Here is a 26,707-nt window from a genome sequence, read left to right as displayed (position 1 = left end):
CGGAGCTGATTGGAGAAGGAAGAATGCTGGCGGTGAGACCCAAACAAACAAAGGGAGTATGAAGTAACAATGGAGACTGAAGATGACACCGAAATTTTAATAGACAATGGATTGACAATTAAAGGAGTGAAATCTGAAGTACGGAGGTTACAAAACAGAGACTATGTTGTTTCGTTCAAGCATCTGCCTGTTTACCTAGCAAATGAAGAAATTTTAAGCAAGCTAGAGAGATGGGGAGTTTTCCCCATATCTAAAATTAAAAGAAGATTGTATCCTGGCACAAACATAGAAGATGGAACAAGGTTTGTAAAAAACAGATTTCCGGAAGAGATGGTCTCCTTACCATACAGTACCAAAATCGAGACGGCGGAAGCGCCACAGCACTTTAGAGTCATGCACACCAATCAGGTAAAAACCTGTTGACTATGCATGAGCTCAGAAAATGTGATGAAGGAACGCCCAGAATTCAGGTGCTTCAAATGTGACGAAAGGGGACATTTCGCAAGGACCTGTACAGCTGTGTCGGGCCCGGATTGTAAATTGGCCCTAATACCTGCAGGGAGCTTGTCACGCCGAGTTGGCTTTGTCCGCTCGATTGACCAACGCGTACGCCTTGTTTTATCCTTGCAGGCCTAACTTCGCTGGTGAAAGCACTTGTGGGGTTTCTGTAGTGTAGTGGTCATCACGTTCGCCTAACACGCGAAAGGTCCTCGGTTCGAAACCGAGCAGAAACAGTGCTGTTCTTTTGGCGAGAAAATAATAGCATCCACTGCCGCACCAGCAATGATCGTCGACAAGCACCCAATCAAAAAGGGTTATCAGCTCGATCTGCCTGAAGGTTACTGTAGTGTAGTGGTTATCACGTTCGCCTCACACGCGAAAGGTCCCCAGTTCGAAACTGGGCGGAAACAACCTCTGGCTTTTATGACAATTGTCAAATCAGGCTTCTGTTGAGTACTGACGTTCACTGAAAACATTCTTTCTGCAGAGCGGTGTGAGGCTAGAAGTTTGAATTCAGCTCAGTGTTTACCGCCCCTCGCGGTGTCGCAAACTTGCGTAGAATCTGATTTCTTTTAGCTTTGTGTTGTGCATGAGCAGGTGGCCAGTGCGTTTGCTGGCCCTTCACGGTGCAGACCGTACAAGACAGCTCTATAAAAAAAGACTATAAATACTTGAAGCAGCACTGGCCTATTGGTTTCCGTAGTGTAGTGTTTATCATGTTTGCATTACACGCTAAAGGTCTCCTGTTCGAAACTGGGCGGAAGCATACAATTAGCGGACACTTTTGTCCAAAGCGACATACAATAGTGGAGGTATTCAACAAGACGAGGCAATGCATACGAAAAAGGGCTATTTATTCCAAGTAATTTGTTTGTGCTCAGAGAATTTAGTGCTGGAGTAGGAGTTTCGTTTTCTTTAGAGAGAGGGATATTCACCGGGGTTCGGGTGTACTCTGAAGAGATGGGTGTTAGCTGTCGTTTGAAGGACACCGGTGTATCCGTAATCCGAGTGGGAATGGGAAGGTGATTCCACCAGCGTAGAACATTGAATGAAAACATTGTGGAAAGTGACTTTCCGTCTCTCTGCGCTGGCACCACAAGACAGTGCTCTGACCCTAACCGGAGGCTCCTGTGGTTATCACGATGGCTTTACAAGCGGAGGGTCTCCTGTTAGCAACTGGGCGGAAACATTCAGATTTGTTTTTACGCACATTCTCAATTGGCTCTCTGCTCACTGGATGATCCACGATACAAGGGCATGGATCTGTCAAATGTCATGACTTGACGTTGTACGAGGATTTGACGAAAAAAATGCCCTGCAAACCTTAAAAAGCAACACCATCCCAGGACAATTCTTTTGATCCCCTTTCAGTGCACTTGCATTAAAGCCCGTGTGATGCGGCACTTTGTCAGTGTTACTGTATCGTTCGGACATGGGGGCAGAGAGTTAAAGAATTCAGCCTGAGCGCACTGCCGCAGCCTCAGTTTGTCAGAAGTGGGATTTGAACCCACGCCTCCAGGGGAGACTGCAACCTGAACGCAGCGCCTTAGACCGCTCGGCCATCCTGACATGCAAGCTTGGCAGGAGCTGTCTCCTGGGAGCCACACCGCAGTACCGTGACATGGAATCTGGTGCTTCACAGCTTGCCCAGCTCCGGCTGTCCAGCTCATTGGCGCTGCAGGCAGCTAATCTGTGCTCACCTCCTGGGGCTGCGCCTAGTTTCAATAGCCAACACTTGACAGCTGTCATTGCTTACGGCCACACCACCCTGAGGGGGCTATAGAGCAAACAGGAAGTGAGTTGGCAGCAGTAAGGAGAGAAAGGCTCTCCCCATTTTGTTTGTCTACCTTTTTGTTTATTGACCTTGAGTGTTTTTGTTTGTTTGTTTTCTTTTTGTCTTTAAAAACCACCTAACAGCAGCATTTTGCTGACTGAAGGGTGGTTATGTAGTGTGTTTTATTTTTAATCATGGACAGATTCCCCGGCAACGACATGGAAATGGAGGGACTTGCAAGAAAGGATAAAGAAAATGGGCTGGATAATAGACGGAGAGGGAAAGAAAATGGACTTGACAACAGACAAAGAGATAAATAAAATGAAGAGCCCGGCCAACGAAGAGGTGAGAAAGGTAAGGATAAGCAAGAGGTACAAAGAAGAGTATGCACAAAGGAAGCAACAGTAACTGTAGAAGTAGAAAATGTAAAAGATGCAAGAAGATTTGATATAACCAAAGCAGTCACGGAGCTGATTGGAGAAGGAAGAATGCTGGCGGTGAGACCCAAACAAACAAAGGGAGTATGAAGTAACAATGGAGACTGAAGATGACACCGAAATTTTAATAGACAATGGATTGACAATTAAAGGAGTGAAATCTGAAGTACGGAGGTTACAAAACAGAGACTATGTTGTTTCGTTCAAGCATCTGCCTGTTTACCTAGCAAATGAAGAAATTTTAAGCAAGCTAGAGAGATGGGGAGTTTTCCCCATATCTAAAATTAAAAGAAGATTGTATCCTGGCACAAGCATAGAAGATGGAACAAGGTTTGTAAAAAACAGATTTCCGGAAGAGATGGTCTCCTTACCATACAGTACCAAAATCGAGACGGCGGAAGCTCCACAGCACTTTAGAGTCATGCACACCAATCAGGTAAAAACCTGTTGACTATGCAGAAGCTCAGAAAATGTGATGAAGGAACGCCCAGAATTCAGGTGCTTCAAATGTGACGAAAGGGGACATTTCGCAAGGACCTGTACAGCTGTGTCGGGCCCGGATTGTAAATTGGCCCTAATACCTGCAGGGAGCTTGTCACGCTGAGTTGGCTTTGTCCGCTCGATTGACCAACGCGTACGCCTTGTTTTATCCTTGTTTTATCCTTGTTTTATGGCTCTCTGCTCACTGGATGACCCATGATACTAGGGCGTGGATCTGTCAAATGTCATGACTTGACGTTGTACGAGGATTTGACGAAAAAATTCCCTGCAAACCCCAAACGACAGACGTCTGCAAAAGATTGCAGTTCTTGAAACAAAGTTACCTCTGATCCGAGCAGAAGCGTTCGCTTACTCAATGGCAGAAAAAATGATGACCTTTCACACGGTCTACATCCGTTCTGTCAGTAACAGCGGCCGGCCGGCAAATAAAATTCTGACATTCCACAGGGCACACTCGCTTGGCGGACAAAAGCCACCGGGGGCTCTCTTTGCGTGTTCCTTCACCTGGTCAAACCGCTTTGAGGGGGGACCTTTCGAGTAGTTTTCGGCGTCAGAACAGACTCTTCTAGCGACGGGTGGGCAGGCCTTCCACAGGCGCGCGCGGCTCTACTGAAGCAAAAGAGGCTTGGCAAAGGACGAGGAAGAGAGGGAAGCGCCGCTCCAGCCGGGTCCGACGCTACTGCCTGAACTCTGTCTTGAACCACTGTACTCAGGGGAGAGCGCGAACGCAGTCCCCCACTACCAGAAATTATGACGTCGAGATTCCAACATTTGGGGAATTCGCAGAGGTCAGCGTGGCCGGAGTGCAATGGCCAAGCCTCACCCTTGGTGAACCACCTTCTTGATCATGGTATCTCCCCTGCCAGGTAGGTATGAGTTGCCGGGTGGCGCAAATGGCAGCCGCCGTTTTCTATCGGCCGTACTCCAGGGCGGTGATGCCCAGCAACCGAGCATGGGGAATGGGCCAGCAACCCCTGTCCCCTGACGGCGCTGTACTTGCAGCAGACGTGCCTGTGCCTGCAAACCACTCGCTAGTAACTGTGGCAACGCATGAAGAGTTTGAGCTTCCTCCAGATGCTTGCTTTGTGTTTTGTCATCAGTTGGGGCTGCCAACACATGGATTCCACTGGACGCACTCGATCTGGGGATAACAGACCCTCTATGGGGGGAGGGGAGGGGATCCTCCTGTTCTTTCTTTCTTTTCCTCCATCTGTTTTCTTTCTCTACAGATGTCGTTTTTCTCTGCTTAGTTTCTGATTTGGTCTATTTGGACATGTCGACCTCCTGCTTTGCTGCGGTTCGGACCGCCTTTGCCTAGAGCTCCGTGCTTTGCACTCTTGCCTTGTATATTTTGTGTCCTGTTTTCTTACGTCAGCCTATCAGCACAGTGCTCAAACGACATAGCTTGAAGAACACGACGGGATCTACAAACGTTCCGCAAAAGAACTTCACTGACGAAAGCGGAAGCGCTAACGAAACAACCTCTCGCTGCAAGCACCTTACATTCCTGGGACAGGAAACCACTGACGGCTGGCTGCGAAATTGCCTCTGGTTCAGATTGGTTTAGAACCGTCCCTCTGCCTAAAACGCCACAGACGTCTGCAAAAGATTGCAGTTCTTGAAACAAAGTTACCTCTGATCCGAGCAGAAGCGTTCGCTTACTTAATGGCAGATAAAATGATGACCTTTCACACGGTCTGCATTCGTTCCATCAGTAACAGCGGCAGGCCGGCAAATAAAATCCTGACATTCCACAGGGCACACTCGCTTGGCGGACAAAAGCCACCGGGGGCTCTCTTTGCGTGTTCCTTCACCTGGTCAAACCGCTTTGAGGGGGGACCTTTCGAGTAGTTTTCGACGTCAGAACAGACTCTTCCAGCGACGGGTTGGCAGGCCTTCCACAGGCGCGCGCAGCTCTACTGGAGCAAAAGAGGCTTGGCAAAGGACGAGGAAGAGAGGGAAGCGCCGCTCCAGCCGGGCCCGACGTTACCGCCTGAACTCTGTCTTGAACCACTGTGCTCAGGGGAGAGCGCGAACGCAGTCCCCCACTACCAGAAATTATGCAGTCGAGATTCCCACATTTGGGGAGTTCGCAGACATCTGCCCAGGGAACGTGCAATGGTAACTGTAGACTGTAGACTCTCGTCCAACGAGAAGCCGCGATTGTCTACAGTTTGCTTAGACCCTGGGCTAATCGGAGGGATGCATTGTCTAAAGTTTAAAATCAGGGCCAATCAGCGCTGAGGATTTTCCAAAGTTTCTCTTGCTCTAAATGCTCAATTTATCGGGTCAGAAAGTTCATCTGCTGTCGAGATTAATTCGTATGTTAAAGTGATTTTGTGTGGAAAGTTATTTTTATACTGTTATATTGATGCACAGTATGTTTTGTTCACGACATGTTTGAAATATCTCACTTTTTGAGCAGTATTCGTGAGGCTGCGCCTTCAGAAAGTACACCTGTTGTTGAGATTTCGTGTGGTAAGTTATTTTTATACTGTTATATTGATGCACAATATGTTCTAGTTACATCACGTTCGAAGTTTTTCACTCTTTGTACAGCATTTTGTCTTTGTTCGTGAGGCTGCGCTGTCAGCAAGTACACCTGTCATAGTGATTTAGAGCGGTAGGTTATTTTTATCCTGTTCTGATAAACAGTATGTTTTGCTCACATCACATTTAAAATATTTCACTGTGTGTGCATTATTTTGTCTGTGTGCCTGACGCTGCGCTGTCAGACGTTCATCCATTACAGAGATTTTGTGCGGTAAGTTATTTTTATTGTTACATTAATGCTGAGGTCACATCATGTTTGAAATATCTCATTCTTTGTGCAGTGTTTGGTCTGTGCTGGTGACGCTGTGTCGTCAGAAAGTTCACCTGTCCTAGAGATTTCGTGTTGTAGGTTATTTTTATACTGTGATATTACTTATATGTATATATGGCTGCACAAAACCTGAAAAAGTTTAGCTTATGTATTATTTTCAACGCTCGTGTCGGTTTGATAGCTCCATTCACATAGTAAACAGTTGTTTCATTAAAATATAGCAACCATCATGCTAATAAATAAATATCCCTTCATATACAGCAATATATGTGACCATGACAATTATTATCATTATTTGTTACTATGAGAAGTAAAGAACATTTTAAGATCTTAGCTGGGACAAAACATATGATCCAAAATTTGAGCAAATGAGCAAAATTTGAGCATATGAGCAAAATTTACTGAGCAGCAGAGTAAAGTTAATGAGCCGATGATGAGTTTAATTAAGTGATGATTGAGGACTGATGATGAACACCTGCTGTTAATATGCAGAAACAGAAGAGAAGCAGCAGCAGCTATGCTCATTGCTTACCTGATTGACTTTATTTCTGTCAGATGTTCAAAAAATCCATATGAGACTGTGGCGAGGGGGCGTGGCCGAGAGCCGTGGGAACGGAGTAAGGCCACCGCGTAAGTGGATACACCTGCGGTGCGCACCTGCCTCGGATCCCACGGAAGGAGCTCTGGACCATAAAAGGAGGAACTATGGCAGAGGAAGCCGAGAGAGGACCGGGCCCGGACATATTTTACTTTTGCTTTCAGTTTGACGGCAGTCTTCGTGAGGAGCTGCCGTCCGTCCGTTTTGGTTTAGACACGGAGACTGCCGTCCCTGTTATTAATAAATATTTTAAAACTGCGTTGGTTCTCTGCCTCCTTCTTTCTAGCGGCCAAAGGGCCATGAACTTTATTACAGTGGTGCCGAAGCCCGGGAGAAGGAGGGACGCGTTGTCCAGATGCCCTTGCCGCTGAGAGAGGGGCGAGTGTTTGGGAGTTAACCAGAGTGGGGGAGAAACCTGTTCGTCTGCCCAGAGTGCCGGGGCGGCCTGAGGCTGGCGAGGAAAGGATCTGCCTGCTGCCGTCTCCCAGCATGGGGAGGAGCAGGAGACGCAGGGCTCACCACCGAAGGGGAAAGTGCTGAAGGGAGCCATCCCACAGAACCCGGGGGAGTTGCCGCGATCCACCATGATGCCAGAGCCTGCATCCATCCACGGAAGCGGAGCAGGAGACCAGAGATGCCGCCAGCCAGCCAGGAGAACCGCCGCCGGACGCCAGAAGACAGACGGGTGGATAGATTCCTCCACAGGGCTCTCAGCACGTCATCGCATCTCTCAGCTGGTGGAGGACCGAGTGGCAGCGTGTCTGGAGAACCGAACCCCAATTTTTTTTTTCATTTTCCTCTCTCCCCTTTCCTGGTGTACTCTGTCTTTCCTTTTTTTTCATCTCCTGTTCTCTCGGCCCATCTCATATAGGTCTCGCAGGGGCTGTGGCGCCAACCCCCCCATTGTCTCCGTGAGGAGCTGCCGTCCCTGTTATTAATAAATAATTTTAAACTACGTCGGTTCTCCGCCTCCTTCTTCCAGGCGGCCAAAGGGCCGTGAACTTTATTACAGAGACTTATAGTGAAGTCCAGTGTTGTAATGAGAAACTAAATCATTTGGTGATGAAAGGTTAGTAATTTCAGGAAGAGAGTTAATACTAGCAAAAAAAGGATTTTAAATTAATATGTTTTATGTTACGGAAGGAAATAGTACGGAGAGATTTGGTGGAAGAAAGAGAGAGTGCAAAATTAAATCAGAGGAGAAAATTATCCGTTATAGGGAGTTCCTCAGCAGAGAGGTCAATGGGTGAAACACCAGAGCAGCAGATGAGGTTGAGGGTGTGTCCTTTAGAGTGTGTGGGAACATTGACATGCTGTTGAAGTCCAAAGCTCTCAAGACAGGATATAAAATCACTTGTAAGGGAGTTATTAAAATTATCCACATGAATATTAAAATCTCCTAAAACCATAATATTAGGTGAGAGGGTGGTAATATGTGTTAAAAAGCAGCAAAGTCATTTAGAAATTCATTATTTAGTTTGGGTGGATGATAAATTATGGAAACATTTGTAGGTGTGGATCCAGAAAGTTTTGAAATCATAGATTCGAATGAAGGAATAATGTGAAAATGTTTTTAAAGGAAAATGAGAAAGATTTTCAAGAATGTGTTCTCAAAAATTTCTACATTTGTTTCAGAAACAAAGTGCATAAAAGACCAGTTTCAGAACAATTTTGGAAAAAAATATTTGTGGAAATAGACAAAGAGGGAATCTGGAAGAATTTAAAATGGAAATATTTAGACGCAAAAATTGAAACGTTGGATTATTTCATCAGACATAATGTTATTTTCACTGAAACAAAACTGGCACAAATTGGAAGCAGTGAGAATGCATTATGCAAAATATGTGGACTGGAAAATGAAGGTATTATGCATTTGTTTTTAAAATGTGTTGAATTTAATACATTTATGGCAAAGTTAAAAGAAAGTATTAAACAAATGATGAAAAGTAAAACTGATTGAGGAGGAGACAGAATGGTATAAAATATTTTTATTTGGTTTTAATTAGGGATGCACCGATATGGATTTTTTGGCTGATACCGATAACCGATAATTCTTCAGACTTGGAGGCCGATAGCCGATATGTATAGGCCGATAATAATAAATATTTTAAATTGTTATATTTTTATACAGCAAACTTCATAAAAGATTGAACTGCTCTTATGAACTGAATAGTCTATACTTGAAGCAAAAAAGATATGATTTCGAAATTGCAAGGTGTCAACATCGGATCGATAACGATAATCTTAAAAATAGCATTTATCGGACAATAACGATATGGGCGCCGATATATCGTGCATCCCTAGTTTTAATGGAAGTAAAACAAGAATTGCCTATTTGTTTCTATCAGTTGCAAGAACTGTAATTTGAGAAAGGAGAAACATTGTTAAAAATAAACATGCTAAAATGGAGTTATGGACAATGTATAAAAGAAACTGGAAAACTATATTAAAACTGTGGAACAATATTTTAGAATGGAAGAAAAAGAGACTGAATTTTACAAAACGTTTATGTTGAATACTCCTTATATTACGTACTCACTAGATGGTTTGAAAATAGATTTGCCAGAATGATTATGCTTGTTGTTTTCCTGTTTTGAAACCAACATAATGTCATAAGGAATGTTTGTAAATGATATTTTTATATGCTTCTGAACTGATGTTTTGAAAAAAAAAAAACATATACTTGGATCGATACAGAGAATATTAGCATGGCCCCTGCGAAAGGATGACACGCAAATCCGTGAAGCGCTCCATATTGCTGTTTTAGTGCGTGGGTAAAAGTACAGAAATGAAAAAAGACAAAAGGCTTTTCACGATTCCAAATGGTGCATGAGGATGGGTTTAGTAAATCGTGGGAGGTGCTACTGGGTCAACTGGAAAGTCTACATGCATGGTGAAAATGAATGTGGGATGCTTTGATCGTTTGTTTTGTTGTGCAACCAATGCACTTCCAAAGCCTTTGCTTTAGTGGGACTTTACCATAGGCTAACCTGACACTCTAATTTCCCCAGTCTTTAAACTTGGTGACCTACTGCATCAATCAGTGTGCCTAGCACTGACAGGACCAAAGCTCTGTAGTGCACGGCATACAAGTGGGAACATGGCTCTCCAGGTCCCACCACCTTGGAGGAACATTGCTGGGACTCGAGGCGTACATATGCCCTGAGCCTGACTGCTGATCTGTGCTCCCTACGGTGGCACATATACTAAAATTGGATCGATACAGAGAAGATTAGCATGGCCCCTGCGAAAGGATGACACGCAAATCCGTGAAGCGCTCCATATTGCTGTTTTAGTGCGTGGGTAAAAGTACAGAAATGAAAAAAGACAAAAGGCTTTTCACGATTCCAAATGGTGCATGAGGATGGGTTTAGCAAATCGTGGGAGGTGCTGCTGGGTCAACTGGAAAGTCTACATGCATGGTGAAAACGAATGTGGGATGCCTTGATCGTTTGCTTTGTTGTGCAACCAATGCACTTCCAAAGCCCTTGCTTTACTGGGACTTTGCCATAGGCTATCCTGACACTCTAATTTCCCCCTGTCCATAAACTTGGTGACCTACTGCATCAATCAGTGTGCCTAGCACTGACAGGGCCAAAGCTCTGTAGTGCACGGCATACAAGTGGGAACATGGCTCTCCAGGTCCCACCACCTTGGAGGAACATTGCTGGGACTCGAGGCGTACATATGCCCTGAGCCTGACTGCTGATCTGTGCTTGCTACGGTGGCACATATACTAAAATTGGATCGATACAGAGAAGATTAGCATGGCCCCTGCGAAAGGATGACACGCAAATCCGTGAAGCGCTCCATATTGCTTTTTTAGTGCGTGGGTAAAAGTACAGAAATGAAAAAAGACAAAAGGCTTTTCACGATTCCAAATGGTGCATGAGGATGGGTTTAGCAAATCGTGGGAGGTGCTGCTGGGTCAACTGGAAAGTCTACATGCATGGTGAAAACGAATGTGGGATGCTTTGATCGTTTGTTTTGTTGTGCTAATGCACTTCCAAAGCCCTTGCTTTAGTGGGACTTTGCCATAGGCTATCCTGACACTCTAATTTCCCCCTGTCCATAAACTTGGTGACCTACTGCATCAATCTGTGTGCCTAGCACTGACAGGGCCAAAGCTCTGTAGTGCACGGCATACAAGTGGGAACATGGCTCTTCGGGTCCCACCACCTTGGAGGAACATTGCTGGGACTCGAGGCGTACATATGCCCTGAGCCTGACCACTGGTCTGTGCTTGCTACGGTGGCACATATACTAAAATTGGATCGATACAGAGAAGATTAGCATGGCCCCTGCGAAAGGATGACACGCAAATCCGTGAAGCGCTCCATATTGCTGTTTTAGTGCGTGGGTAAAAGTACAGAAATGAAAAAAGACAAAAGGCTTTTCACGATTCCAAATGGTGCATGAGGATGGGTTTAGCAAATCGTGGGAGGTGCTGCTGGGTCAACTGGAAAGTCTACATGCATGGTGAAAACGAATGTGGGATGCTTTGATCGTTTGCTTTGTTGTGCAACCAATGCGCTTCCAAAGCCCTTGCTTTACTGAGACTTTGCCATAGGCTATCCTGACACTCTAATTTCCCCCTGTCCATAAACTTGGTGACCTACTGCATCAATCAGTGTGCCTAGCACTGACAGGGCCAAAGCTCTGTAGTGCACGGCATACAAGTGGGAACATGGCTCTCCAGGTCCCACCACCTTGGAGGAACATTGCTGGGACTCGAGGCGTACATATGCCCTGAGCCTGACTGCTGATCTGTGCTCGCTACGGTGGCACATATACTAAAATTGGATCGATACAGAGAAGATTAGCATGGCCCCTGCGAAAGGATGACACGCAAATCCGTGAAGCGCTCCATATTGCTGTTTTAGTGCGTGGGTAAAAGTACAGAAATGAAAAAAGACAAAAGGCTTTTCACGATTCCAAATGGTGCATGAGGATGGGTTTAGCAAATCGTGGGAGGTGCTGCTGGGTCAACTGGAAAGTCTACATGCATGGTGAAAACGAATGTGGGATGCTTTGATCGTTTGTTTTGTTGTGCTAATGCACTTCCAAAGCCCTTGCTTTAGTGGGACTTTGCCATAGGCTATCCTGACACTCTAATTTCCCCGTCCATAAACTTGGTGACCTACTGCATCAATCTGTGTGCCTAGCACTGACAGGGCCAAAGCTCTGTAGTGCACGGCATACAAGTGGGAACATGGCTCTTCGGGTCCCACCACCTTGGAGGAACATTGCTGGGACTCGAGGCGTACATATGCCCTGAGCCTGACCACTGGTCTGTGCTTGCTACGGTGGCACATATACTAAAATTGGATCGATACAGAGAAGATTAGCATGGCCCCTGCGAAAGGATGACACGCAAATCCGTGAAGCGCTCCATATTGCTGTTTTAGTGCGTGGGTAAAAGTACAGAAATGAAAAAAGACAAAAGGCTTTTCACGATTCCAAATGGTGCATGAGGATGGGTTTAGCAAATCGTGGGAGGTGCTGCTGGGTCAACTGGAAAGTCTACATGCATGGTGAAAACGAATGTGGGATGCTTTGATCGTTTGTTTTGTTGTGCTAATGCACTTCCAAAGCCCTTGCTTTAGTGGGACTTTGCCATAGGCTATCCTGACACTCTAATTTCCCCCTGTCCATAAACTTGGTGACCTACTGCATCAATCAGTGTGCCTAGCACTGACAGGGCCAAAGCTCTGTAGTGCACGGCATACAAGTGGGAACATGGCTCTTCGGGTCCCACCACCTTGAAGGAACATTGCTGGGACTCGAGGCGTACATATGCCCTGAGCCTGACCGCTGGTCTGTGCTTGCTACGGTGGCACATATACTAAAATTGGATCGATACAGAGAAGATTAGCATGGCCCCTGCGAAAGGATGACACGCAAATCCGTGAAGCGCTCCATATTGCTGTTTTAGTGCGTGGGTAAAAGTACAGAAATGCAAAAAGACAAAAGGCTTTTCACGATTCCAAATGGTGCATGAGGATGGGTTTAGCAAATCGTGGGAGGTGCTGCTCGGTCAACTGGAAAGTCTACATGCATGGTGAAAACGAATGTGGGATGCTTTGATCGTTTGCTTTGTTGTGCAACCAATGCACTTCCAAAGCCCTTGCTTTACTGGGACTTTGCCATAGGCTATCCTGACACTCTAATTTCCCCCTGTCCATAAACTTGGTGACCTACTGCATCAATCAGTGTGCCTAGCACTGACAGGGCCAAAGCTCTGTAGTGCACGGCATACAAGTGGGAATATGGCTCTCCAGGTCCCACCACCTTGGAGGAACATTGCTGGGACTCGAGGCGTACATATGCCCTGAGCCTGTCCACTCGTCCGTGCTCGCTACGGTGGCACATATACTAAAATTGGATCGATACAGAGAAGATTAGCATGGCCCCTGCGAAAGGATGACACGCAAATCCGTGAAGCGCTCCATAATGCTGTTTTAGTGCGTGGGTAAAAGTACAGAAATGAAAAAAGACAAAAGGCTTTTCACGATTCCAAATGGTGCATGAGGATGGGTTTAGCAAATCGTGGGAGGTGCTGCTGGGTCAACTGGAAAGTCTACATGCATGGTGAAAACGAATGTGGGATGCTTTGATCATTTGTTTTGTTGTGCAACCAATGCACTTCCAAAGCCCTTGCTTTACTGGGACTTTGCCATAGGCTATCCTGACACTCTAATTTCCCCCTGTCCATAAACTTGGTGACCTACTGCATCAATCAGTGTGCCTAGCACTGACAGGGCCAAAGCTCTGTAGTGCACGGCATACAAGTGGGAACATGGCTCTCCAGGTCCCACCACCTTGGAGGAACATTGCTGGGACTCAAGGCCTACATATGCCCTGAGCCTGACTGCTGATCTGTGCTCGCTACGGTGGCACATATACTAAAATTGGATCGATACAGAGAAGATTAGCATGGCCCCTGCGAAAGGATGACACGCAAATCTGTGAAGCGCTCCATATTGCTTTTTTAGTGCGTGGGTAAAAGTACAGAAATGAAAAAAGACAAAAGGCTTTTCACGTTTCCAAATGGTGCATGACGATGGGTTTAGCAAATCGTGGGAGGTGCTGCTGGGTCAACTGGAAAGTCTACATGCATGGTGACAACGAATGTGGGATGCTTTGATCATATGTTTTGTTGTGCTAATGCACTTCCAAAGCCCTTGCTTTAGTGGGATTGCCATAGGCTATCCTGACACTCTAAATTCCCCCCGTACATAAACTTGGTGACCTACTGCATCAATCAGTGTGCCTAGCACTGACAGGGCCAAAGCTCTGTAGTGCACGGCATACAAGTGGGAACATGGCTCTCCAGGTCCCACCACCTTGGAGGAACATTGCTGGGACTCGAGGCGTACATATGCCCTGAGCCTGTCCACTCGTCCGTGCTCGCTACGGTGGCACATATACTAAAATTGGATCGATACAGAGAAGATTAGCATGGCCCCTGCGAAAGGATGACACGCAAATCCGTGAAGCGCTCCAAATTGCTGTTTTAGTGCGTGGGTAAAAGTACAGAAATGCAAAAAGACAAAAGGCTTTTCACGATTCCAAATGGTGCATGAGGATGGGTTTAGCAAATCGTGGGAGGTGCTGCTGGGTCAACTGGAAAGTCTACATGCATGGTGAAAACGAATGTGGGATGCTTTGATCATTTGTTTTGTTGTGCAACCAATGCACTTTCAAAGCCCTTGCTTTACTGGGACTTTGCCATAGGCTATCCTGACACTCTAATTTCCCCCTGTCCATAAACTTGGTGACCTACTGCATCAATCAGTGTGCCTAGCACTGACAGGGCCAAAGCTCTGTAGTGCACGGCATACAAGTGGGAACATGGCTCTCCAGGTCCCACCACCTTGGAGGAACATTGCTGGGACTCGAGGCGTACATATGCCCTGAGCCTGACTGCTGATCTGTGCTCGCTACGGTGGCACATATACTAAAATTGGATCGATACAGAGAAGATTAGCATGGCCCCTGCGAAAGGATGACACGCAAATCCGTGAAGCGCTCCATATTGCTGTTTTAGTGCGTGGGTAAAAGTACAGAAATGAAAAAAGACAAAAGGCTTTTCACGATTCCAAATGGTGCATGAGGATGGGTTTAGCAAATCGTGGGAGGTGCTGCTGGGTCAACTGGAAAGTCTACATGCATGGTGAAAACGAATGTGGGATGCTTTGATCGTTTGTTTTGTTGTGCTAATGCACTTCCAAAGCCCTTGCTTTAGTGGGACTTTGCCATAGGCTATCCTGACACTCTAATTTCCCCCTGTCCATAAACTTGGTGACCTACTGCATCAATCAGTGTGCCTAGCACTGACAGGGCCAAAGCTCTGTAGTGCACGGCATACAAGTGGGAACATGGCTCTTCGGGTCCCACCACCTTGAAGGAACATTGCTGGGACTCGAGGCGTACATATGCCCTGAGCCTGACCGCTGGTCTGTGCTTGCTACGGTGGCACATATACTAAAATTGGATTGATACAGAGAAGATTAGCATGGCCCCTGCGAAAGGATGACACGCAAATCCGTGAAGCGCTCCATATTGCTGTTTTAGTGCGTGGGTAAAAGTACAGAAATGAAAAAAGACAAAAGGCTTTTCACGATTCCAAATGGTGCATGAGGATGGGTTTAGCAAATCGTGGGAGGTGCTGCTGGGTCAACTGGAAAGTCTACATGCATGGTGAAAACGAATGTGAGATGCTTTGATCGTTTGCTTTGTTGTGCAACCAATGCACTTCCAAAGCCCTTGCTTTACTGGGACTTTGCCATAGGCTATCCTGACACTCTAATTTCCCCCCGTCCATAAACTTGGTGACCTACTGCATCAATCAGTGTGCCTAGCACTGACAGGGCCAAAGCTCTGTAGTGCACGGCATACAAGTGGGAACATGGCTCTCCAGGTCCCACCACCTTGGAGGAACATTGCTGGGACTCGAGGCGTACATATGCCCTGAGCCTGTCCACTCGTCCGTGCTCGCTACGGTGGCACATATACTAAAATTGGATCGATACAGAGAAGATTAGCATGGCCCCTGCGAAAGGATGACACGCAAATCCGTGAAGCGCTCCATATTGCTGATTTAGTGCGTGGGTAAAAGTACAGAAATGCAAAAAGACAAGAGGCTTTTCTCGATTCCAAATGGTGCATGAGGATGGGTTTAGCAAATCGTGGGAGGTGCTGCTGGGTCAACTGGAAAGTCTACATGCATGGTGAAAACGAATGTGGGATGCTTTGATCATTTGTTTTGTTGTGCAACCAATGCACTTTCAAAGCCCTTGCTTTACTGAGACTTTGCCATAGGCTATCCTGACACTCTAATTTCCCCCTGTCCATAAACTTGGTGACCTACTGCATCAATCAGTGTGCCTAGCACTGACAGGGCCAAAGCTCTGTAGTGCACGGCATACAAGTGGGAACATGGCTCTTCGGGTCCCACCACCTTGAAGGAACATTGCTGGGACTCGAGGCGTCCATATGCCCTGAGCCTGACCGCTGGTCTGTGCTTGCTACGGTGGCACATATACTAAAATTGGATCGATACAGAGAAGATTAGCATGGCCCCTGCGAAAGGATGACACGCAAATCCGTGAAGCGCTCCATAATGCTGTTTTAGTGCGTGGGTAAAAGTACAGAAATGAAAAAAGACAAAAGGCTTTTCACGATTCCAAATGGTGCATGAGGATGGGTTTAGCAAATCGTGGGAGGTGCTGCTGGGTCAACTGGAAAGTCTACATGCATGGTGAAAACGAATGTGGGATGCTTTGATCGTTTGCTTTGTTGTGCAACCAATGCACTTCCAAAGCCCTTGCTTTACTGGGACTTTGCCATAGGCTATCCTGACACTCTAATTTCCCCCTGTCCATAAACTTGGTGACCTACTGCATCAATCAGTGTGCCTAGCACTGACAGGGCCAAAGCTCTGTAGTGCACGGCATACAAGTGGGAATATGGCTCTCCAGGTCCCACCACCTTGGAGGAACATTGCTGGGACTCGAGGCGTACATATGCCCTGAGCCTGTCCACTCGTCCGTGCTCGCTACGGTGGCACATATACTAAAATTGGATCGATACAGAGAAGATTAGCATGGCCCCTGCGAAAGGATGACACGCAAATCCGTGAAGCGCTCCATAATGCTGTTTTAGTGCGTGGGTAAAAGTACAGAAATGAAAAAAGACAAAAGGCTTTTCACGATTCCAAATGGTGCATGAGGATGGGTTTAGCAAATCGTGGGAGGTGCTGCTGGGTCAACTGGAAAGTCTACATGCATGGTGAAAACGAATGTGGGATGCTTTGATCGTTTGCTTTGTTGTGCAACCAATGCACTTCCAAAGCCCTTGCTTTACTGGGACTTTGCCATAGGCTATCCTGACACTCTAATTTCCCCCTGTCCATAAACTTGGTGACCTACTGCATCAATCAGTGTGCCTAGCACTGACAGGGCCAAAGCTCTGTAGTGCACGGCATACAAGTGGGAACATGGCTCTCCGGTTCCCACCACCCTGGAGGAACATTGCTGGGACTCGAGGCGTAAATATGCCCTGAGCCTGACCACTGGTCTGTGCTCGCTACGGTGGCACATATACTAAAATTGGATTGATACAGAGAAGATTAGCATGGCCCCTGCGAAAGGATGACACGCAAATCCGTGAAGTGCTCCATAATGCTGTTTTAGTGCGTGGGTAAAAGTACAGAAATGCAAAAAGACAAAAGGCTTTTCACGATTCCAAATGGTGCATGAGGATGAGTTTAGCAAATCGTGGGAGGTGCTGCTGGGTCAACTGGAAAGTCTACATGCATGGTGAAAACGAATGTGGGATGCTTTGATCGTTTGCTTTGTTGTGCAACCAATGCACTTCCAAAGCCCTTGCTTTACTGGGACTTTGCCATAGGCTATCCTGACACTCTAATTTCCCCCTGTCCATAAACTTGGTGACCTACTGCATCAATCAGTGTGCCTAGCACTGACAGGGCCAAAGCTCTGTAGTGCACGGCATACAAGTGGGAACATGGCTCTCCAGGTCCCACCACCTTGGAGGAACATTGCTGGGACTCGAGGCGTACATATGCCCTGAGCCTGTCCACTCGTCCGTGCTCGCTACGGTGGCACATATACTAAAATTGGATCGATACAGAGAAGATTAGCATGGCCCCTGCGAAAGGATGACACGCAAATCCGTGAAGCGCTCCATATTGCTGTTTTAGTGCGTGGGTAAAAGTACAGAAATGCAAAAAGACAAAAGGCTTTTCACGATTCCAAATGGTGCATGAGGATGGGTTTAGCAAATCGTGGGAGGTGCTGCTGGGTCAACTGGAAAGTCTACATGCATGGTGAAAACGAATGTGGTATGCTTTGATCATTTGTTTTGTTGTGCAACCAATGCACTTCCAAAGCCCTTGCTTTACTGGGACTTTGCCATAGGCTATCCTGACACTCTAATTTCCCCCTGTCCATAAACTTGGTGACCTACTGCATCAATCAGTGTGCCTAGCACTGACAGGGCCAAAGCTCTGTAGTGCACGGCATACAAGTGGGAACATGGCTCTCCAGGTCCCACCACCTTGGAGGAACATTGCTGGGACTCGAGGCGTACATATGCCCTGAGCCTGACTGCTGATCTGTGCTCGCTACGGTGGCACATATACTAAAATTGGATCGATACAGAGAAGATTAGCATGGCCCCTGCGAAAGGATGTCACGCAAATCCGTGAAGCGCTCCATATTGCTGTTTTAGTGCGTGGGTAAAAGTACAGAAATGCAAAAAGACAAAAGGCTTTTCACGATTCCAAATGGTGCATGAGGATGGGTTTAGCAAATCGTGGGAGGTGCTGCTGGGTCAACTGGAAAGTCTACATGCATGGTGAAAACGAATGTTGGATGCTTTGATCGTTTGTTTTGTTGTGATAATGCACTTCCAAAGCCCTTGCTTTAGTGGGACTTTGCCATAGGCTATCCTGACACTCTAATTTCCCCCTGTCCATAAACTTGGTGACCTACTGCATCAATCAGTGTGCCTAGCACTGACAGGGCCAAAGCTCTGTAGTGCACGGCATACAAGTGGGAACATGGCTCTTCGGGTCCCACCACCTTGAAGGAACATTGCTGGGACTCGAGGCGTACATATGCCCTGAGCCTGACCGCTGGTCTGTGCTTGCTACGGTGGCACATATACTAAAATTGGATCGATACAGAGAAGATTAGCATGGCCCCTGCGAAAGGATGACACGCAAATCCGTGAAGCGCTCCATATTGCTGTTTTAGTGCGTGGGTAAAAGTACAGAAATGAAAAAAGACAAAAGGCTTTTCACGATTCCAAATGGTGCATGAGGATGGGTTTAGCAAATCGTGGGAGGTGCTGCTGGGTCAACTGGAAAGTCTACATGCATGGTGAAAACGAATGTGAGATGCTTTGATCGTTTGCTTTGTTGTGCAACCAATGCACTTCCAAAGCCCTTGCTTTACTGGGACTTTGCCATAGGCTATCCTGACACTCTAATTTCCTCCCGTCCATAAACTTGGTGACCTACTGCATCAATCAGTGTGCCTAGCACTGACAGGGCCAAAGCTCTGTAGTGCACGGCATACAAGTGGGAACATGGCTCTCCAGGTCCCACCACCTTGGAGGAACATTGCTGGGACTCGAGGCGTACATATGCCCTGAGCCTGTCTACTCGTCCGTGCTCGCTACGGTGGCACATATACTAAAATTGGATCGATACAGAGAAGATTAGCATGGCCCCTGCGAAAGGATGACACGCAAATCCGTGAAGCGCTCCATATTGCTGATTTAGTGCGTGGGTAAAAGTACAGAAATGCAAAAAGACAAAAGGCTTTTCACGATTCCAAATGGTGCATGAGGATGGGTTTAGCAAATCGTGGGAGGTGCTGCTGGGTCAACTGGAAAGTCTACATGCATGGTGAAAACGAATGTGGGATGCTTTGATCATTTGTTTTGTTGTGCAACCAATGCACTTTCAAAGCCCTTGCTTTACTGGGACTTTGCCATAGGCTATCCTGACACTCTAATTTCCCCCTGTCCATAAACTTGGTGACCTACTGCATCAATCAGTGTGCCTAGCACTGACAGGGCCAAAGCTCTGTAGTGCACGGCATACAAGTGGGAACATGGCTCTCCAGGTCCCACCACCTTGGAGGAACATTGCTGGGACTCGAGGCGTACATATGCCCTGAGCCTGACTGCTGATCTGTGCTCGCTACGGTGGCACATATACTAAAATTGGATCGATACAGAGAAGATTAGCATGGCCCCTGCGAAAGGATGACACGCAAATCCGTGAAGCGCTCCATATTGCTTTTTTAGTGCGTGGGTAAAAGTACAGAAATGCAAAAAGACAAAAGGCTTTTCACGATTCCAAATGGTGCATGAGGATGGGTTTAGCAAATCGTGGGAGGTGCTGCTGGGTCAACTGGAAAGTCTACATGCATGGTGAAAACGAATGTGGGATGCTTTGATCGTTTGTTTTGTTGTGCTAATGCACTTCCAAAGCCCTTGCTTTAGTGGGACTTTGCCATAGGCTATCCTGACACTCTAATTTCCCCCTGTCCATAAACTTGGTGACCTACTGCATCAATCAGTGTGCCTAGCACTGACAGGGCCAAAGCTCTGTAGTGCACGGCATACAAGTGGGAACATGGCTCTTCGGGTCCCACCACCTTGAAGGAACATTGCTGGGACTCGAGGCGTACATATGCCCTGAGCCTGACTGCTGGTCTGTGCTTGCTACGGTGGCACATATACTAAAATTGGATCGATACAGAGAAGATTAGCATGGCCCCTGCGAAAGGATGACACGCAAATCCGTGAAGCGCTCCATATTGCTGTTTTAGTGCGTGGGTAAAAGTACAGAAATGAAAAAAGACAAAAGGCTTTTCATGATTCCAAATGGTGCATGAGGATGGGTTTAGCAAATCGTGGGAGGTGCTGCTGGGTCAACTGGAAAGTCTACATGCATGGTGAAAACGAATGTGGGATGCTTTGATCGTTTGTTTTGTTGTGCTAATGCACTTCCAAAGCCCTTGCTTTACTGGGACTTTGCCATAGGCTATCCTGACACTCTAATTTCCCCCTGTCCATAAACTTGGTGACCTACTGCATCAATCAGTGTGCCTAGCACTGACAGGGCCAAAGCTCTGTAGTGCACGGCATACAAGTGGGAATATGGCTCTCCAGGTCCCACCACCTTGGAGGAACATTGCTGGGACTCGAGGCGTACATATGCCCTGAGCCTGTCCACTTGTCCGTGCTTGCTACGGTGGCACATATACTAAAATTGGATCGATACAGAGAAGATTAGCATGGCCCCTGCGAAAGGATGACACGCAAATCCGTGAAGCGCTCCATAATGCTGTTTTAGTGCGTGGGTAAAAGTACAGAAATGAAAAAAGACAAAAGGCTTTTCACGATTCCAAATGGTGCATGAGGATGGGTTTAGCAAATCGTGGGAGGTGCTGCTGGGTCAACTGGAAAGTCTACATGCATGGTGAAAACGAATGTGGGATGCTTTGATCATTTCTTTTGTTGTGCAACCAATGCACTTCCAAAGCCCTTGCTTTACTGGGACTTTGCCATAGGCTATCCTGACACTCTAATTTCCCCCTGTCCATAAACTTGGTGACCTACTGCATCAATCAGTGTGCCTAGCACTGACAGGGCCAAAGCTCTGTAGTGCACGGCATACAAGTGGGAACATGGCTCTCCAGGTCCCACCACCTTGGAGGAACATTGCTGGGACTCAAGGCGTACATATGCCCTGAGCCTGACAGCTGATCTGTGCTCGCTACGGTGGCACATATACTAAAATTGGATCGATACAGAGAAGATTAGCATGGCCCCTGCGAAAGGATGACACGCAAATCCGTGAAGCGCTCCATATTGCTTTTTTAGTGCGTGGGTAAAAGTACAGAAATGAAAAAAGACAAAAGGCTTTTCACGTTTCCAAATGGTGCATGACGATGGGTTTAGCAAATCGTGGGAGGTGCTGCTGGGTCAACTGGAAAGTCTACATGCATGGTGACAACGAATGTGGGATGCTTTGATCATATGTTTTGTTGTGCTAATGCACTTCCAAAGCCCTTGCTTTAGTGGGATTGCCATAGGCTATCCTGACACTCTAAATTCCCCCCGTCCATAAACTTGGTGACCTACTGCATCAATCAGTGTGCCTAGCACTGACAGGGCCAAAGCTCTGTAGTGCACGGCATACAAGTGGGAACATGGCTCTCCAGGTCCCACCACCTTGGAGGAACATTGCTGGGACTCGAGGCGTACATATGCCCTGAGCCTGTCCACTCGTCCGTGCTCGCTACGGTGGCACATATACTAAAATTGGATCGATACAGAGAAGATTAGCATGGCCCCTGCGAAAGGATGACACGCAAATCCGTGAAGCGCTCCATATTGCTGTTTTAGTGCGTGGGTAAAAGTACAGAAATGCAAAAAGACAAAAGGCTTTTCACGATTCCAAATGGTGCATGAGGATGGGTTTAGCAAATCGTGGGAGGTGCTGCTGGGTCAACTGGAAAGTCTACATGCATGGTGAAAACGAATGTGGGATGCTTTGATCATTTGTTTTGTTGTGCAACCAATGCACTTTCAAAGCCCTTGCTTTACTGGGACTTTGCCATAGGCTATCCTGACACTCTAATTTCTCCCTGTCCATAAACTTGGTGACCTACTGCATCAATCAGTGTGCCTAGCACTGACAGGGCCAAAGCTCTGTAGTGCACGGCATACAAGTGGGAACATGGCTCTCCAGGTCCCACCACCTTGGAGGAACATTGCTGGGACTCGAGGCGTACATATGCCCTGAGCCTGACTGCTGATCTGTGCTCGCTACGGTGGCACATATACTAAAATTGGATCGATACAGAGAAGATTAGCATGGCCCCTGCGAAAGGATGACACGCAAATCCGTGAAGCGCTCCATATTGCTGTTTTAGTGCGTGGGTAAAAGTACAGAAATGAAAAAAGACAAAAGGCTTTTCACGATTCCAAATGGTGCATGAGGATGGGTTTAGCAAATCGTGGGAGGTGCTGCTGGGTCAACTGGAAAGTCTACATGCATGGTGAAAACGAATGTGGGATGCTTTGATCGTTTGTTTTGTTGTGCTAATGCACTTCCAAAGCCCTTGCTTTAGTGGGACTTTGCCATAGGCTATCCTGACACTCTAATTTCCCCCTGTCCATAAACTTGGTGACCTACTGCATCAATCAGTGTGCCTAGCACTGACAGGGCAAAAGCTCTGTAGTGCACGGCATACAAGTGGGAACATGGCTCTCCAGGTCCCACCACCTTGGAGGAACATTGCTGGGACTCGAGGCGTACATATGCCCTGAGCCTGTTCACTCGTCCGTGCTCGCTACGGTGGCACATATACTAAAATTGGATCGATACAGAGAAGATTAGCATGGCCCCTGCGAAAGGATGACACGCAAATCCGTGAAGCGCTCCATATTGCTGATTTAGTGCGTGGGTAAAAGTACAGAAATGCAAAAAGACAAAAGGCTTTTCACGATTCCAAATGGTGCATGAGGATGGGTTTAGCAAATCGTGGGAGGTGCTGCTGGGTCAACTGGAAAGTCTACATGCATGGTGAAAACGAATGTGGGATGCTTTGATCATTTGTTTTGTTGTGCAACCAATGCACTTTCAAAGCCCTTGCTTTACTGGGACTTTGCCATAGGCTATCCTGACACTCTAATTTCCCCCTGTCCATAAACTTGGTGACCTACTGCATCAATCAGTGTGCCTAGCACTGACAGGGCCAAAGCTCTGTAGTGCGCGGCATACAAGTGGGAACATGGCTCTTCGGGTCCCACCACCTTGAAGGAACATTGCTGGGACTCGAGGCGTACATATGCCCTGAGCCTGTCCACTCGTCCGGGCTCGCTACGGTGGCACATATACTAAAATTGGATCGATACAGAGAAGATTAGCATGGCCCCTGCGAAAGGATGACACGCAAATCCGTGAAGCGCTCCATAATGCTGTTTTAGTGCGTGGGTAAAAGTACAGAAATGAAAAAAGACAAAAGGCTTTTCACGATTCCAAATGGTGCATGAGGATGGGTTTAGCAAATCGTGGGAGGTGCTGCTGGGTCAACTGGAAAGTCTACATGCATGGTGAAAACGAATGTTGGATGCTTTGATCGTTTGTTTTGTTGTGCTAATGCACTTCCAAAGCCCTTGCTTTAGTGGGACTTTGCCATAGGCTATCCTGACACTCTAATTTCCCCCTGTCCATAAACTTGGTGACCTACTGCATCAATCAGTGTGCCTAGCACTGACAGGGCAAAAGCTCTGTAGTGCACGGCATACAAGTGGGAACATGGCTCTCCAGGTCCCACCACCTTGGAGGAACATTGCTGGGACTCGAGGCGTACATATGCCCTGAGCCTGTTCACTCGTCCGTGCTCGCTACGGTGGCACATATACTAAAATTGGATCGATACAGAGAAGATTAGCATGGCCCCTGCGAAAGGATGACACGCAAATCCGTGAAGCGCTCCATATTGCTGATTTAGTGCGTGGGTAAAAGTACAGAAATGCAAAAAGACAAAAGGCTTTTCACGATTCCAAATGGTGCATGAGGATGGGTTTAGCAAATCGTGGGAGGTGCTGCTGGGTCAACTGGAAAGTCTACATGCATGGTGAAAACGAATGTGGGATGCTTTGATCATTTGTTTTGTTGTGCAACCAATGCACTTTCAAAGCCCTTGCTTTACTGGGACTTTGCCATAGGCTATCCTGACACTCTAATTTCCCCCTGTCCATAAACTTGGTGACCTACTGCATCAATCAGTGTGCCTAGCACTGACAGGGCCAAAGCTCTGTAGTGCGCGGCATACAAGTGGGAACATGGCTCTTCGGGTCCCACCACCTTGAAGGAACATTGCTGGGACTCGAGGCGTACATATGCCCTGAGCCTGTCCACTCGTCCGGGCTCGCTACGGTGGCACATATACTAAAATTGGATCGATACAGAGAAGATTAGCATGGCCCCTGCGAAAGGATGACACGCAAATCCGTGAAGCGCTCCATAATGCTGTTTTAGTGCGTGGGTAAAAGTACAGAAATGAAAAAAGACAAAAGGCTTTTCACGATTCCAAATGGTGCATGAGGATGGGTTTAGCAAATCGTGGGAGGTGCTGCTGGGTCAACTGGAAAGTCTACATGCATGGTGAAAACGAATGTGGGATGCTTTGATCGTTTGCTTTGTTGTGCAACCAATGCACTTCCAAAGCCCTTGCTTTACTGGGACTTTGCCATAGGCTATCCTGACACTCTAATTTCCCCCTGTCCATAAACTTGGTGACCTACTGCATCAATCAGTGTGCCTAGCACTGACAGGGCCAAAGCTCTGTAGTGCATGGCATACAAGTGGGAACATGGCTCTCCAGGTCCCACCACCTTGGAGGAACATTGCTGGGACTCGAGGCGTACATATGCCCTGAGCCTGTCCACTCGTCCGTGCTCGCTACGGTGGCACATATACTAAAATTGGATCGATACAGAGAAGATTAGCATGGCCCCTGCGAAAGGATGACACGCAAATCCGTGAAGCGCTCCATATTGCTGTTTTAGTGCGTGGGTAAAAGTACAGAAATGCAAAAAGACAAAAGGCTTTTCACGATTCCAAATGGTGCATGAGGATGGGTTTAGCAAATCGTGGGAGGTGCTGCTCGGTCAACTGGAAAGTCTACATGCATGGTGAAAACGAATGTGGTATGCTTTGATCATTTGTTTTGTTGTGCAACCAATGCACTTCCAAAGCCCTTGCTTTACTGGGACTTTGCCATAGGCTATCCTGACACTCTAATTTCCCCCTGTCCATAAACTTGGTGACCTACTGCATCAATCAGTGTGCCTAGCACTGACAGGGCCAAAGCTCTGTAGTGCACGGCATACAAGTGGGAACATGGCTCTCCAGGTCCCACCACCTTGGAGGAACATTGCTGGGACTCGAGGCGTACATATGCCCTGAGCCTGACTGCTGATCTGTGCTCGCTACGGTGGCACATATACTAAAATTGGATCGATACAGAGAAGATTAGCATGGCCCCTGCGAAAGGATGACACGCAAATCCGTGAAGCGCTCCATATTGCTGTTTTAGTGCGTGGGTAAAAGTACAGAAATGCAAAAAGACAAAAGGCTTTTCACGATTCCAAATGGTGCATGAGGATGGGTTTAGCAAATCGTGGGAGGTGCTGCTGGGTCAACTGGAAAGTCTACATGCATGGTGAAAACGAATGTTGGATGCTTTGATCGTTTGTTTTGTTGTGATAATGCACTTCCAAAGCCCTTGCTTTAGTGGGACTTTGCCATAGGCTATCCTGACACTCTAATTTCCCCCTGTCCATAAACTTGGTGACCTACTGCATCAATCAGTGTGCCTAGCACTGACAGGGCCAAAGCTCTGTAGTGCATGGCATACAAGTGGGAACATGGCTCTTCGGGTCCCACCACCTTGAAGGAACATTGCTGGGACTCGAGGCGTACATATGCCCTGAGCCTGACCGCTGGTCTGTGCTTGCTACGGTGGCACATATACTAAAATTGGATCGATACAGAGAAGATTAGCATGGCCCCTGCGAAAGGATGACACGCAAATCCGTGAAGCGCTCCATATTGCTGTTTTAGTGCGTGGGTAAAAGTACAGAAATGAAAAAAGACAAAAGGCTTTTCACGATTCCAAATGGTGCATGAGGATGGGTTTAGCAAATCGTGGGAGGTGCTGCTGGGTCAACTGGAAAGTCTACATGCATGGTGAAAACGAATGTGGGATGCTTTGATCATTTGTTTTGTTGTGCAACCAATGCACTTTCAAAGCCCTTGCTTTACTGGGACTTTGCCATAGGCTATCCTGACACTCTAATTTCCCCCTGTCCATAAACTTGGTGACCTACTGCATCAATCAGTGTGCCTAGCACTGACAGGGCCAAAGCTCTGTAGTGCACGGCATACAAGTGGGAACATGGCTCTCCAGGTCCCACCACCTTGGAGGAACATTGCTGGGACTCGAGGCGTA

General features: G+C 47.0%; 1 protein-coding gene and 37 non-coding genes across 42 annotated transcripts in view; 36 read left to right on the top strand and 2 right to left on the bottom strand.

Annotated features, from left to right (window-relative positions):
- LOC103910797 (uncharacterized) overlaps positions 1-26,707 on the top strand; it is a 1,018,570-nt gene that overhangs the window by 323,611 nt on the left and 668,252 nt on the right. The gene's annotated exons all lie outside the window — the stretch shown is intronic.
- trnav-aac (transfer RNA valine (anticodon AAC)) lies at positions 662-734 on the top strand. Its single transcript has one exon. It is a non-coding gene; the product is annotated as a tRNA-Val (tRNA).
- On the top strand, positions 839-911 carry trnav-cac (transfer RNA valine (anticodon CAC)). The gene has a single exon. It is a non-coding gene; the product is annotated as a tRNA-Val (tRNA).
- Positions 1,988-2,070, bottom strand: trnal-cag (transfer RNA leucine (anticodon CAG)). The gene has a single exon. It is a non-coding gene; the product is annotated as a tRNA-Leu (tRNA).
- LOC137494475 (U1 spliceosomal RNA) lies at positions 3,924-4,087 on the bottom strand. The gene has a single exon (XR_011014433.1). It is a non-coding gene; the product is annotated as a U1 spliceosomal RNA (small nuclear RNA).
- On the top strand, positions 9,293-9,395 carry LOC141382084 (U6 spliceosomal RNA). The gene has a single exon (XR_012403032.1). It is a non-coding gene; the product is annotated as a U6 spliceosomal RNA (small nuclear RNA).
- On the top strand, positions 9,818-9,924 carry LOC141384187 (U6 spliceosomal RNA). Its single transcript, XR_012405243.1, has one exon. It is a non-coding gene; the product is annotated as a U6 spliceosomal RNA (small nuclear RNA).
- Positions 10,348-10,454, top strand: LOC137494860 (U6 spliceosomal RNA). The gene has a single exon (XR_011014804.1). It is a non-coding gene; the product is annotated as a U6 spliceosomal RNA (small nuclear RNA).
- On the top strand, positions 10,875-10,981 carry LOC137494859 (U6 spliceosomal RNA). Its single transcript, XR_011014803.1, has one exon. It is a non-coding gene; the product is annotated as a U6 spliceosomal RNA (small nuclear RNA).
- On the top strand, positions 11,405-11,511 carry LOC141384286 (U6 spliceosomal RNA). Its single transcript, XR_012405352.1, has one exon. It is a non-coding gene; the product is annotated as a U6 spliceosomal RNA (small nuclear RNA).
- On the top strand, positions 11,930-12,036 carry LOC141382020 (U6 spliceosomal RNA). The gene has a single exon (XR_012402960.1). It is a non-coding gene; the product is annotated as a U6 spliceosomal RNA (small nuclear RNA).
- Positions 12,457-12,563, top strand: LOC137494857 (U6 spliceosomal RNA). The gene has a single exon (XR_011014801.1). It is a non-coding gene; the product is annotated as a U6 spliceosomal RNA (small nuclear RNA).
- LOC137494943 (U6 spliceosomal RNA) lies at positions 12,987-13,093 on the top strand. Its single transcript, XR_011014887.1, has one exon. It is a non-coding gene; the product is annotated as a U6 spliceosomal RNA (small nuclear RNA).
- Positions 13,517-13,623, top strand: LOC137494777 (U6 spliceosomal RNA). The gene has a single exon (XR_011014723.1). It is a non-coding gene; the product is annotated as a U6 spliceosomal RNA (small nuclear RNA).
- LOC137494739 (U6 spliceosomal RNA) lies at positions 14,042-14,148 on the top strand. The gene has a single exon (XR_011014685.2). It is a non-coding gene; the product is annotated as a U6 spliceosomal RNA (small nuclear RNA).
- Positions 14,572-14,678, top strand: LOC137494965 (U6 spliceosomal RNA). The gene has a single exon (XR_012405351.1). It is a non-coding gene; the product is annotated as a U6 spliceosomal RNA (small nuclear RNA).
- LOC137494959 (U6 spliceosomal RNA) lies at positions 15,099-15,205 on the top strand. The gene has a single exon (XR_011014903.2). It is a non-coding gene; the product is annotated as a U6 spliceosomal RNA (small nuclear RNA).
- Positions 15,629-15,735, top strand: LOC137494883 (U6 spliceosomal RNA). Its single transcript, XR_011014827.2, has one exon. It is a non-coding gene; the product is annotated as a U6 spliceosomal RNA (small nuclear RNA).
- LOC137495032 (U6 spliceosomal RNA) lies at positions 16,159-16,265 on the top strand. The gene has a single exon (XR_011014975.2). It is a non-coding gene; the product is annotated as a U6 spliceosomal RNA (small nuclear RNA).
- Positions 16,689-16,795, top strand: LOC137494964 (U6 spliceosomal RNA). Its single transcript, XR_011014908.2, has one exon. It is a non-coding gene; the product is annotated as a U6 spliceosomal RNA (small nuclear RNA).
- On the top strand, positions 17,219-17,325 carry LOC137494958 (U6 spliceosomal RNA). Its single transcript, XR_011014902.2, has one exon. It is a non-coding gene; the product is annotated as a U6 spliceosomal RNA (small nuclear RNA).
- Positions 17,749-17,855, top strand: LOC137494691 (U6 spliceosomal RNA). Its single transcript, XR_011014637.1, has one exon. It is a non-coding gene; the product is annotated as a U6 spliceosomal RNA (small nuclear RNA).
- Positions 18,279-18,385, top strand: LOC137494690 (U6 spliceosomal RNA). Its single transcript, XR_011014636.2, has one exon. It is a non-coding gene; the product is annotated as a U6 spliceosomal RNA (small nuclear RNA).
- On the top strand, positions 18,806-18,912 carry LOC137494962 (U6 spliceosomal RNA). Its single transcript, XR_012402959.1, has one exon. It is a non-coding gene; the product is annotated as a U6 spliceosomal RNA (small nuclear RNA).
- On the top strand, positions 19,336-19,442 carry LOC137494956 (U6 spliceosomal RNA). The gene has a single exon (XR_011014900.2). It is a non-coding gene; the product is annotated as a U6 spliceosomal RNA (small nuclear RNA).
- LOC137494689 (U6 spliceosomal RNA) lies at positions 19,866-19,972 on the top strand. Its single transcript, XR_011014635.1, has one exon. It is a non-coding gene; the product is annotated as a U6 spliceosomal RNA (small nuclear RNA).
- On the top strand, positions 20,393-20,499 carry LOC137495031 (U6 spliceosomal RNA). Its single transcript, XR_011014974.2, has one exon. It is a non-coding gene; the product is annotated as a U6 spliceosomal RNA (small nuclear RNA).
- LOC137494624 (U6 spliceosomal RNA) lies at positions 20,920-21,026 on the top strand. The gene has a single exon (XR_012402992.1). It is a non-coding gene; the product is annotated as a U6 spliceosomal RNA (small nuclear RNA).
- LOC141384210 (U6 spliceosomal RNA) lies at positions 21,450-21,556 on the top strand. Its single transcript, XR_012405265.1, has one exon. It is a non-coding gene; the product is annotated as a U6 spliceosomal RNA (small nuclear RNA).
- LOC137494730 (U6 spliceosomal RNA) lies at positions 21,975-22,081 on the top strand. Its single transcript, XR_011014676.1, has one exon. It is a non-coding gene; the product is annotated as a U6 spliceosomal RNA (small nuclear RNA).
- Positions 22,505-22,611, top strand: LOC137494729 (U6 spliceosomal RNA). Its single transcript, XR_011014675.1, has one exon. It is a non-coding gene; the product is annotated as a U6 spliceosomal RNA (small nuclear RNA).
- On the top strand, positions 23,032-23,138 carry LOC141384285 (U6 spliceosomal RNA). Its single transcript, XR_012405349.1, has one exon. It is a non-coding gene; the product is annotated as a U6 spliceosomal RNA (small nuclear RNA).
- LOC141382079 (U6 spliceosomal RNA) lies at positions 23,562-23,668 on the top strand. The gene has a single exon (XR_012403026.1). It is a non-coding gene; the product is annotated as a U6 spliceosomal RNA (small nuclear RNA).
- LOC141384283 (U6 spliceosomal RNA) lies at positions 24,089-24,195 on the top strand. Its single transcript, XR_012405348.1, has one exon. It is a non-coding gene; the product is annotated as a U6 spliceosomal RNA (small nuclear RNA).
- LOC141382078 (U6 spliceosomal RNA) lies at positions 24,619-24,725 on the top strand. The gene has a single exon (XR_012403025.1). It is a non-coding gene; the product is annotated as a U6 spliceosomal RNA (small nuclear RNA).
- Positions 25,149-25,255, top strand: LOC141384282 (U6 spliceosomal RNA). The gene has a single exon (XR_012405347.1). It is a non-coding gene; the product is annotated as a U6 spliceosomal RNA (small nuclear RNA).
- On the top strand, positions 25,679-25,785 carry LOC141384281 (U6 spliceosomal RNA). The gene has a single exon (XR_012405346.1). It is a non-coding gene; the product is annotated as a U6 spliceosomal RNA (small nuclear RNA).
- Positions 26,206-26,312, top strand: LOC141382019 (U6 spliceosomal RNA). Its single transcript, XR_012402958.1, has one exon. It is a non-coding gene; the product is annotated as a U6 spliceosomal RNA (small nuclear RNA).

Source organism: Danio rerio, chromosome 4, assembly GCF_049306965.1.
Source record: "Danio rerio strain Tuebingen ecotype United States chromosome 4, GRCz12tu, whole genome shotgun sequence".
NCBI classification, from domain to species: Eukaryota; Metazoa; Chordata; class Actinopteri; order Cypriniformes; family Danionidae; genus Danio; species Danio rerio.
The sequence above is the reverse complement of the archived record's forward strand: the minus strand, read 5'-3'. Positions and strand labels throughout refer to the sequence as shown.